The sequence below is a fragment of the Bubalus kerabau genome, chromosome 11, assembly GCF_029407905.1.
Source record: "Bubalus kerabau isolate K-KA32 ecotype Philippines breed swamp buffalo chromosome 11, PCC_UOA_SB_1v2, whole genome shotgun sequence".
Classification (NCBI taxonomy): Eukaryota; Metazoa; Chordata; class Mammalia; order Artiodactyla; family Bovidae; genus Bubalus; species Bubalus kerabau.
The window spans coordinates 41,299,182-41,311,956 of record NC_073634.1 but is presented as its reverse complement, the minus strand read 5'-3'; the positions used below and the strand labels follow the sequence as shown (position 1 = coordinate 41,311,956).

Sequence of the window (12,775 nt, the reverse complement as noted above, 5' to 3'; positions counted from 1 at the left end):
ATAATTTAAATATCAAGAGTCTTGGCTTTTAAGAACTCTCCCTTTCTTTTCCTCAGTAGATTCCAAATTGTTAGTGTAAATTAGGATGTATTTTTTCATGTGTACTCTGAAATTCATACCATTCATACATTCATTTGCTCAATTTTTAGTCACTTATTCATCAATTTTTGCATGAATGCATTCAGTTAATATGTGTTCAAACTATACTAGATGTTTAGACACACCACCTTTCTTACAAGGACTTTTCAATCTATCTGAAGAGGTTTGTTGTTGTTCTTCAGTCACTCAGTTGTATCTGACTCATTGTGACCCCATGAACTGTGACACGCCAGGCTTCCCTGTCCTTCACAATTTCCTGGAATTTGTTCAAACTCTGTATAGTCCATGGGGTCGTAAAGAGTCAGACATGACTGAACAATTTTCACACTTTCACTATGTCCATTGAAATAGGTGATGTCATCCAGCCATCTCATTCTCTGTCTCCCCTTTTCCTCCTGCCCTAAATCTTTCCCAGCATTTGGGTTTTTTCCAGTGAGTCAGCTCTTTTCACCAGGTGGTCAGAGTATTGGAGTTTCAGCATCAGTCCTTCCAATGAATATTCAGGGTTGATTTCCTTTAGGATTGACTGGTTCGATCTCCTTGCTGTCCAAGGGACTCTCGAGTCTTCTCCAGCATCACAGTTCAAAAGCATCAATTCTTCAGCATTCAGCCTTCTTTATGGTCCAGCTCTCACATTCATACGTGTCAGATTTTAAAAATGAAATGAAAGATAGATAGAACGCATTGGTGGTTGCCAGAAGTGGGTGGTGGAGGGTGGGTGAAATGAGTGAAAGGAATAAAAATATACAAACTTTCAGTTATAAAATAAATAAGTCATGGCAACTATAATTGCATGGCGAAATACAGCATAGCAACTATAGTTAATAACACTGTATTGTATATTTGAAAGTTGCTAAGAGAGTACATCTTAAAAGTTTTCATCACAAGAAAAAGGATGTTAACTAGATTTACTGTGGTGATCACAATATACACAAATATCAAATTGTTATATCCCTGAAACTAATATAATGTTGTATGTCAATTATACATCAATTAAAAAAAAAATTAACCAAATAATTCAGCTCAACAATTCAAGTCAACAAAACCCTAGTTAAGGGCCATAGTCCCTATGTAGTAAATGGTAAATGATGGTTACCAAGAAGCACTGGAGGGGGATGAACCCAGAGTCTGTCATACAGAGTGAAGTAAGTCAGGAAAAGGAAAACAAATATTGTATATTAATGCTTATATATGGAATCTAGAAAAAATGATACTGATGAACCTATCTGCAGGGCAAGAATACAGACACAGATGTAGAGAATGGACTTATGGACACAGCAGGGTAAAGAGAGAGTGGGACAAATTTAGAGAGCAGCATTGACATATATACACTACCATGTGCAAAATAGATAGCTAATGGAAAGCTGCTATAGTAACACAGGGAGCTCAGCCTGATGCTCTGTGATGACCTAGATGGGTGGGATGGGGAAAGTGGAAGGAAGGGTCAAGATGGAGGGCTGTGTGTGTGTGTGTGTGTGTGTATATATATATATATATATATATATATATATATATATATAGCTGATTCATGATGCTGTACAACAGAAACTAACACATTGTAAAGCAATTATTCTCCAATTAAAAATTAACTAATTTATTAATTTAACAAAAAGAACTGGAAGGGTCCAAAGGAGGGATTGGTTGCTGCAACCAAGGGCCAATTAAGAGTTTTTTGTAGGGAGCAGATGTTTTACAGATGTGAATAAATCTGAGAAGAAAAAGGGCAGGCTCTGCTAGATGGACCTGAGTAATGGTAACAGTACTATATTACTGTTCAGGGTGATGGAAAGAGGGTCTACTATAGGGGAAGCAAGAAACACGATAGGGAAGTCATTGGAGAAAATTTATATAGAACTTTGAATTCTTGTTAAGCTATTTAGATTTAGTACTGTCAGAATTAGTACAATGTTTGAGCAAGGAGTGATCTAATAAAAATGCTACCTTCAGATAGTTGCAAGGTGAGGGGGAGAAATAAGCATACACATATGGTTAAATGCGTTAAATCACCCCAATAGGACTGGGGTGGGGAACTGAGACCAGAGGGCATATGTTAATCTGATTTGCTTAAAATTGAGCTTTTCGAGAAAGAATTGTATATAACTTTCAAGTTAGTACATATAGTAATGATGCTAATAATAGGTATTAAAAGTTTGCTCCATAAGGACTATTTTCAGAATCATAATAATAATTTAATACTTTGTTAGAAACTATTTCCAATAAACACATTCATTATTTTTGCATGCAAGTGCTTCTCCTGAGTCAAATGATGATTCTAAACAAGTTCCACTTCAAGTAGGGTAAACTGTTTATAATATTGTTTAGCAATCCATTTATTCATAGGTTTTACAAAAGTAAACATCAAATTTGAAATTAATAACATTCTGGTGTAATTCAGCTCCTGTACCCAATGAAATAGCCAATTAGGAAATTATCTTCTGAACAATCAGCCTTTGTGCTTCATGCCCACATCCATTAAACTGTAGAATGTTCATTAGTTATACTGGATGACTGAAGGAATATGGAACAAGTCTCTAACCATAAACTGTCTAAACATAGACTGTTAACAATAGTTTCTCTTATTTTAACATATTTAAGTCTGTGACACTGCAGTATGCGATGAATACAACTGAAGTAGAGTCATACCCTAATTAAATAAGGGTTTTGCAGTTATAGAAAATTATGGCAAGAGGCAATTATCCATAGGCCCAGTCTCCCCTGTGAGTCTCCTACTATCCATTTTGTAAATAAGCATAAACTAAAGGAGTAATCTGATTATAAACAGAGGAGAGCAACAAGTTCTCATGATATGTCATGAGAATATGCATGGAAAATGCATTTTCCAATTAAAAATGATCTTTGTTTAAAAATACAAAATGGGGAACAGCAATATTAGAGTGGGAGTGAAGCTAGATTGCTAAGCTAATACAGCAAGAACTTAAAAACATAAGAATATATAGTTTAGGGAGGAGCGCGGGGGCCGGCGGCAGCGCGGTCGGGCGGCCTGGGCGGCCAGAGGACAGCGCGGCGAGAGGACAGCGCGGGGTCGCCCTATGTGACTGGGCGGGCGCCGGTGCGGCCTCCGTCTGGAGAGGATTCAAGATAACCAACGAAGAATTTCTTCCCAAAAAGGTTCGACTGAGTGAAACAGACTTGAAAGTTATGGCACGAGATGAATTAATTCTAAGGTGGAAACAGTATGAAGCCTATGTGCAAGCTTTGGAGGGCAAGTACACAGATCTCAACTCTAATGATGTAACTGGCTTAAAGGGAATCTGAAGAAAAACTAAAGCAGCAGCAGCAAGAATCTGCACACAGGGAAAACATTCTTGTAATGCGACTAGCAACCAAGGAGCAAGAAATGCAAGAGTGTACTACTCAGATCCAGTACCTCAAGCAAGTCCAGCAGCCTAGCTAGCATTGCACAACTGAGATCAGCAATGGTGGACTCAGCGATCAACTTGTTATTCCTAAAAATGAAAAGTGAACTGGAACAGACTAAAGACAAACTGGAACAAGCCCAAAATGAACTGAGTGCCTGGAAGTTTGCGCCTGATAGGTAAACAAATCATACTCCCCAGTCAAGACTTCCCTGACAGTCCCACTGCGAGAAAGCTGTGGTGGGACAGCCACGTACTCGTTTCCACACCAAGACTCAGACTTTTTGAGCCAAAAAGCCACATTCTTATACTATCCAGCTTGTAAAGGTTAATATAAAACTTACCAGATGAACCTTGTATTTCAGCTCTTTTCTCTTCCCCCTCCCCTTGCTTCAGAGGCCTGATGGCGTCGGACTATTCCGAAGAAGTGGCCACCTCCAAAAAATTCCCCTTCTAGAACATGTAGACACTTGAGAAATGTTTCTGTTTGAAGAAAATAGAGGGAGAAACAGAAGTCTTAAGTCTGTGGCACACTGTGTCTTCAGACAGTTTGGAGGAATGAAAACCTAGAGATTTAAAACCATGAATTGAACATGTAAAATTCCAGTAAATGTAAAGATGGAATATGCATCGCTCTTAACCTTGAGCACAGTGACTTAGAGACACTGTATATCAGTTTTGCCAATAACACCGTGGACTTCGTGACTGTTGTTGAACTTCTGGGTCACACTCAAATGAGGTGAATTTTGCCTTTAAAGGGTTTATTTGCTAAGAACCAACTTAATAGTCATGAGTGAATCAAATAATAGATGTCAGTACAAGTAGTTCATCTATTTAACCATTTCTTTTGGGGCTCTGTATTACTTGATTGAGCCTTAAATCTGTGGTTTTACTCAATGATTTGTTCTTTGAATGGTTGCTAATACTGTAGATAATCTTACCGAGGACTGTACAAACATGAAGGTGTGGTGTCAAACTTCAGGTTTTAAACTGTTTGAAGCATTATAAACATTCATTTCACAACTAGATTGTATAAGGATATTGGCTGTGATGAGACTCACTGCATTATTTTTTTTCAGTAGTGAAATTTATTAAATCCCCATCCATTCAACAGGCGCATGTTGAAAGAGCATTGTTGTTGATGTTAATGGGGGAATGTGTTCCTTCATTGTATTTGGGCCTTTTGTATTGCAGTCTTGATATTAAATTAAATGTGCCTTGAAAAAAAAAAAAAGAATATATAGTTTAGCCTATAGAGTAATCCAGAGGAATTTTAACTAGATTTAGAGATCACAAAGTCTGATACTATTTGGTTAGGGGTGGTGGTTTTGGTTTGGTTTTGGTTTTTTTGAAGATCTACTCATAGCTAGAATTTTGCAAAGACAAAACACCTGGCTTGTCTATTGATCTAAGTGTCCATTCTGGAACACTTCATAAACAACAGTCATGCTTATGCTTTTCAAGAGTGTGTCTCCTGGAGATGAAATGTTGGTTGTCTATATTTGCTTTTTAATTATATTGGATTTTGGAATGATAAGATGGGAGGTAGAAATATTTTAACATTTGCTTTGTTTCTTATAGTTTGGGAGATGGCACAGACTACAGAGACATCCTATAGCTGGATCCCTAAGCATAATTTCAAAGTGTGAGATTATTCAACAAGCCTGAGTTGAGTAACTACTGTGTGCAAAGCATAGTAGGTGTTGAGAGTACAGGATGAAAGCTTATGGTACCTGCCCACAAAGAGCTCACAGTCTGAGCAAGAAGACAGTAATAGCGACGTGACATTTTGAGTCTCATTTCAGAAACTTCCCAGAGAAGGTACCACCAGACCTCAGTGTTAGGAAGTTGTGGGGATTAGCCTTTAATGAACTGGGGGAAGGGATGGAGGGAAAGAGAAAAAATGTTCTATGCAGAGGGAACAGCATTTGCTAGTCATTAAGTAGAATACAGGAGAAATATGTGCTCTGTGTAGTTCAGTGAGGATTTAAAATGATAAGTCAAATCGGGATGGGGCCTGAAAGTCCTGTTAAAAAGTTTGGATTTCATCCTGAAGATAGGTGGGAAGTGACATAATCAGGTTTGTTTACAGAAGAGGCAAACACATCATTTGCTTTTAAAACTTATTTCTAAATTATAAATTTGTTAACCTGGTGAGATAATTTTATTGTAGCTAATTAGAACTGGTTTAATTCATTTCATACCAGTGCTACAAAGGCAAATTAAGTATGAATTTCATTATAAAAAATGGCACAGTCCTGTTTATAAGTTTCAATCTTTATCAGACATAACACAGTGGGAAAAATATCTTAGCTCAAGGAAAAGCTTATAAAGTCAAATCCAGCCTTAAAATTCCACTCAGCATTTAGTCATTGTTCCAGGCCATTATGATTTTATCCACACAGAATATAACTGTAAACTCTTAAAGGATTTTTACTACTTGAGATCTGTTCCATCTTAAAATTTGTACTAAAACTTACTGGAAAACTAGTTGAAAATAAAATTGTAACTCAACCTCTCTGTAACTTTGCAGAAGCTACAAGAGTTCCACACATTCACCTTATTTGGCATAGCATCCCTAGCCTTATAAGAAAAAATTGTTATAATGACAATATAATTGTATAAATGCTATGGAATTATCGAGTGTTACTTATCTTGAGTGTTTTGCCACTTTATAATATAATAGTGCTAGAATCTACACATCAGATCTAATGGAGAGCTCAATTGGTACCTTCAACAAATTGAGGCTATAAAATTATATAGGCCACTGATGTGTGCTTAGGGTTATTCAGCTGTTAGTTTTTCCTAATGGAGTGTGCCAGAATTCAGTAGTCAGAGAAAAACTTATTTAGGACCCTAAGCCAGACAAACTGCCAGAGGTACTCCTTCATCCTTAAGGTGAGTCTAGTTAAGCAGGAGGGGATAGGGCCAGCTGTCACCAAGATCTCTCCAAGGTAGTTGATTTTCCAGAGGTAGCAAGTATACTGCTATTCCTCTTTCTTAACAAGGATAATTTGTGGATATAGCAGACCCAAAGCTCAACTGGACAGGTTACTTTCTGCAGTCATCTTACATTGGGCAAAGGAACCTGGGAAAAGAAGCTTCAGGAAGGTGGATATGAACTGGAAAAAAGGACAGTCTATCCTGTTAAGGTAGAAGGGTTGGGGAGAGGCTCATGGGCAAAGGCAGACAAGTGGCAACATGTGTTTGCACCATGGAATATGTAGCCTGGCTGATATTGAGGGTCATACAAGATGATATTGATGAAAAGACTAGTTTTTATATGAAATTACCTGTTATATTATAGTGAGGTTCATCCAGTTATACAGACCTTCTGCATTTTATTGACATCTATGTGCGTTTGCATTAGTCACAGTATTAAGTTGTTGGTATTGGGGTTCTGGGGACCTGGGTAGCAGATCACCTCACTGAAGAGATGGGTCAGGGACAGTCTGCTGAGCTTCTGAGGGGTGCACTGGAGAGTCACAGCCCTGGGTCAGGGAAACAGCACTCACAAACCGTTGCTAAAGCAACAGTGCCCAAGGCCTGCACTAGTAGGAGATCCTCACACTACCCCTGGATGTGGCATCAATCAGAATTCCCAAGGTAAAAGAATGGTCTGCCCGACTGAGGTGAAATTAAGAAAGGGCAAATACAAGATCAACTACAAATGCAAGCTGGAATCAAGATCACCAGGGGAAATATCAATAACCTCAGATATGCAGATTATACCACCCTTATGACAGAAAGCGAAGAGGGAAAAGAGCTTCCTGATGGAAGTGAAAGAAGAGAGTGAAAAAGTGGGCCTAAAACTCAACATTCAAAAAACGAAGATCATGGCATCCGGTCCCATTACTTCATAGAAAATAGATGAGGAAATAATAGAAACAGTGAGAGACTTTCTTCTTTGGGCTCTAAAATAACTGCAGATGGTGACTGCAGTCATGAAATTAAAAGACACTTGCTCCTTGGAAGAAAAGCTATGACAAACCTAAACAGCATATTAAAAAGGAGAGACATTACTTAGCCGACAAAGGTCTATATAATCAAAGCTATGGTTTCTCCATATGAGAGTTGGACCATAAAGAAAGATGAATGCCGAAAAATTGATGCTTTTGAACTTTGGTATTGGAGAAGACTCTTGAGCGTCCCTTGGATTGCAAGGAGATCCAACCAGTCAATCCTACAGGAAATCAGTCCTGAATATTCATTGGAAGGACTGATGCTAAAGCTGAAGCTCCAATACTTTGGCCACCTGATGGGAAAAACTGACTCATTGGAAAAGACCTTGCTGGGAAAGATTGAAGGCAGGAGGAGAAGGGGACAACAGAGGATGAGAAGGTTGTATGGCATCACCAACTCAATGGCCGTGAGTTTGAGCAGGTTCCAGGAGTTGGTGATGAACCAGTCAGCCTGGTGTGCTGCAGCCCGTGTGGTCACAAAGAGCTGGACACAACTGAGAAACTGAACTGAACTGAAATGCAAGATCGAACACTGAAATAGGAAGAGAGAGTCAGAAATGCAAGATGGAAAAGGGTGGGATAATAAGACAACAGAGAAGGAAGTCACCCTTGTCACTTGCTGATTTGTCACACTGCCACCATAAGCATAGTGTTTTTCCTCGGGCTTTAAATTCTTTAATTTTTTCTATTAATTTTCTATATTTTACTTTTAATATGAGAACAAGAATTTATCATATGCACCTATATAATTTATATATGGATATAATGAAAGAATTTGGAGGTCATTTGGTATCCAAAGGAACCAAAAGTAATTTTCCCAAGTTTATTTTTCTCATATGCCATATTTTTTTGCTTTATTAATAGCATAACTTTTAACCAACAAAAATTGGCTCCAGATCAAGTATTCCTGTATGATATGATTGAATGGATGTTTCATTAACTACAAATGATATATATCACCATTATGTCTTGTGGAAATTCCTCAGATCTCCTCATTTGAAAAGTTAAGCACCTGATACTTTCATCTTAGAATGTGATGCTGAGCCTTGTCCCTAATGAACAAACACCCAGAAATATGTGTCATGACTTTACATGTAGCTTTTCCCCCATGTTTGAAAATATTCCCCATCTGTTCTCAAGTTCTGATTTATAATTTCATCGACACCTTGAGAAATGATGACCATATCCTTGACATGTGCTGTGCTTAGTCATTCAGTTATGCCTGACTCTTTGCGACCCTATGGACTGTAGCCCACCAGGCTCCTCTATCCATGGGGATTCTGCAGGCAAGGATACTGGAGTAGGTTGCCATGCCATCCTCCAGGGGATCTTCCTAACCCAGGGATCAAACCCAGGTCTCCCACAAATATAATAATAAAAATTGCTTCTGAAATTTGTATTTTTCACAGTTTTTTCAAATCTATCAATTCTATGTAGGTTCTAATTAGAGTACCAATTAAAGCTATGTTTGCTAAATATTAATAAACATTAATACTTCATAAACATTAATACTCCATTTCTGTGGATGGGTCCTATTGCCACCAACTGTCCTTTCATATCTCAAAATATGAAGTGCAAATGATATAGACTCTTTCTGTTTTGCCAGATCACATTTGTGTGAATGTTTGCAATTTTCCTAATGAGAAATAACTTTTAAGAAAGAAAGGGTGATTTTGCCTATTCTTGAATCCATGCATCTGGAATATGCCAAAGGAATGGAAGTCATTTGATGCTATGGTTGTTCCTCCTAAGTGGATTTCAGTCATGACCACCACATTCAAAATATGACACTGAGCAAGGAAACCAAGATAGGATGTGTAATTATACACCAGGACATCTGCAGTTTTCTTGCTTCCTTCCACTTGTCTATAACAGAAGTACCATCCTGATGTACAACAACATATAAAAACCTCACAGTGTTAAATACAATTTATTGAGCCCTTAGTATCAATGAGGTGCCATTTGGGATGTGTATTACTTCAGTCCATCCTCACAAGAACCTTATGAAATGCATATTATCCCTACCTGACAGACAAGGCAATGAGACTTGGGAAAGTTAAAGGACTCTCCCCTGACACATACCAAAAACATGGTATTGCTTGGATTTGAATTGAGACTTGTTTGACTCCAAATCCCATGATGTTACCCACTCTTGTATCTCAATCATATTTCATATATTTCTGTCAGGGAGGTGCACAGGGAAAAAATTTATTCTGTGGTTCCCAGATTTTCTAAAAAGATTGAGTCCTCCCATAAACTCTTAATTCTTGGTATAATAAGGCTAGGACAAAATCTAGCACAAGCAACTAAAGAAAGAAACAATCTCAAGTAAAATAATTTAAAACTTAAAAATACTATGTAGTGAGAAAAATAGTTCAGTTCAGTTCAGTTGCTCAGTCATGTCCAACTCTTGGCGGCCCCATGAATTGCAGCACGCCAGGCCTCCCTGTCCATCACCAACTCCCAGAGTTCACCCAAACTCATGTCCATAGAGTCAGTGATGCCATCCAGCCATCTCATCCTCTGCCATCCCCTTCTCCTCCTGCCCCCAATCCCTCCCAGCATCAGGGTCTTTTCCAATGAGTCAACTCTTTGCATGAGGTGGCCAAAGTATTGGAGATCCAGCTTTAGCATCAGTCCTTCCAAAGAACACCTAGGACTGATCTCCTTTAGAATGGACTCGTTGGATCTCCTTGCAGTCCAAGGGACTCTCAAGAGTCTTCTCCAACACCACAGTTCAAAAGCATCAATTCTTCAGTGCTCAGCCTTCTTCACAGTCCAACTCTCACATCCATACATGACCACTGGAAAAACCATAGCCTTGACTAGATGGACCTTTGTTGGCAAAGTAATGTCTCTGCTTTTGAATATGCTATCTAGGTTAGTCATAACTTTCCTTCCAAGGAGTAAGCGTCTTTTAATTTCATGGCTGCAATCACCATCTGCAGTGATTTTGGAGCCCCAAAAAATAAAGTCTGACACTGTCTCCACTGTTTCCCCATCTATTTCCCATGAAGTGATGGGACCAGATGCCATGATCTTCGTTTTCTGAATGTTGAGCTTTAAGTCAACTTTTTCACTCTTCTCTATCACTTTCCACAAGAGGCTTTGGAAGTAGCACAAGCTGGAATCAAGATTGCTGGGAGAAATATCAGTAACCTCAGATATGCAGATGACACCACCCTTATGGCAGAAAGTGAAGAGAAAATAGTATGGCTATTCAAATTCCAAAAGCCATGGAAAGAGATCTGTAGGTGACGGTCACTGATAGAGGACCTCCTTACAGCTATCTGGCAGCTTCACAGTCATCCACATTGACCATATATGTGCCTGAAGTCAAAGGTTTTCATTTAAAGGTTTCCATAAACAAATAGTTATATTTCTAGGGAGAAATAATTCTAGGCTAATTTTAAAATTAACAATATGAATTACTCAATTTTTCCATTTTTCTTCTAAAATGAAAACTTGGAATATGATAGACTATGGATGTGCTCCATGCGGTAACCATTTTAAGTGTATATAACAGATCTAAGAACATAAACTTTTTTCTCATCTATGTTTATTCATGCCAAGAAATTCTCTCAAAGACTAAGTTTGGCATCTACCTTTAACACATAACTGGCACAGGTCCACCTCCCTTTGTAGTCTATAGACAGAAACCGTGTACAGGGCATGTTTCCCCACAAGACTTTTTTTCAGAGTTTAAGCTGGCAATCAAGCATTAAGCTTTTCTAAATTCTGGGCAGGTATGTAACTTTGCAGGTACACACTACTGCCTAAACATTGAAGAGAACTTTCTATGCATCCGCCTCTGCTAACAGAGCCATTTAATCCTGTTCAGAAAGATGAGTCCATTTTAAATCCTCCTTTGATTCTACAGATTAGGAGGAGGGGAAAATGAAAAACAAGGGATGAAGAAACAGTCATGGCTCTCAAGAAGCAAGAGCATGTTTTTCAGGTTTTCCAGGATCCAATATTGTGTGTTAGAAAGGGTAGAAGCGATAAGAGCTGGAAAATGAATCCGTTTTACAACAGCGTTCAGGAATTCAGCAAAGTGAGCTTTAATTTCAGATTTTTAAAACTGAAAGAAATTTCAGAGAATATATAATATTTTTGCTTCTAATGGAAATGGAGGGTAAAATGCCCCAAACTCATTTTAAAAGTCCAAAGACTATTTATATGGCAGCTTGAGAAATCTTTAGCATCAAACTTACCAGGTCATAGTTCTAGGGAACAGTATTTTATTTTGTCCCCTATTGCCTTTAGGTACTCTTTGAACTAATAATCAGGAGTTATTTGAATGCTATTGCTTCACATCACTAAAAGTGTTTTAACACTGGGTAAGGGGATATCCTATAGTTTATGTAGGTCAAACACAATTTATCAGCAAATTAAATTCAAGTATGCATGATAATTCATGAATAACTTGGAGGAAATGGTAACTATAGTATCAGTTTGGAACAAAACCAAAAAGTCAAATCTTACTTGGTATGTTGACACATGAAACACTTGGGCACAAGCTGATAGTTGCTTGCATTTAACATTTTGAACACTGAATAATCTTCTGCCTTAATATGATAAAGTCTGCAGTCTTCCTTCCTGAAAAATTCTTAAAACTAACAAGGAATTTGTTAGTATACTGTATATATTTTGTTAGTATTTGTTAGTAAACTATATATACTAATAATATATAGTATATTATATAGTATAGTGTAGTATAGTATAGTATAGTATAGTATAACTATAACATATAGTATATATTCGGAGAAGGCAATGGCACCCCACTCCAGTACTCTTGCCTGGAAAATCCCATGGACGGAGGAGCCTGGTAGGCTGCAGTCCATGGGGTCGCTACCAGTTGGACACGACTGAGCAACTTCACTTTCACTTTTCACTTTCATGCACCGGAGAAGCAAATGGCAACCCACTCCAGTGTTCTTGCCTGGAGAATCCCAGGGACCGGGGAGCCTGGTGGGCTGCCGTCTATGGGGTCTCACAGAGTCGGATACGACTGAAGTGACTTAGCATAGCATAACATAGTATATATTAGTATAATAACAAGTCTGGTGCTGCTGCTGCTGCTGCTAAGTCACTTCAGTCGTGTCCAACTCTGTGAGACCCCATAGACAGCAGCCCACCAGGCTCCCCGGTCCCTGGGATTCTCCAGGTAAGAACACTGGAGTGGGTTGCCATTTCCTTCTCCAATGCATGAAAGTGAAAAGTGAAAGTGAAGTCGCTCAGTCGTGTCCGACTCTTAGCGACCCCATGGACTGCAGCCCACCAGGCTCCTCCGTTCATGGGATTTTCCAGGCAAGAGTACTGGAGTGGGGTGCCATT

The 12,775-nt window shown here is 38.6% G+C and overlaps 1 protein-coding gene and 1 pseudogene across 4 annotated transcripts in view; both read left to right on the top strand.

The window, feature by feature from the left end:
* The window catches only part of EFEMP1 (EGF containing fibulin extracellular matrix protein 1), a 71,692-nt gene that overhangs the window by 30,248 nt on the left and 28,669 nt on the right, over positions 1 to 12,775 (top strand). The window lies entirely within an intron of this gene.
* Positions 1,837 to 4,118, top strand: LOC129622679 (pre-mRNA-splicing regulator WTAP-like; annotated as a pseudogene).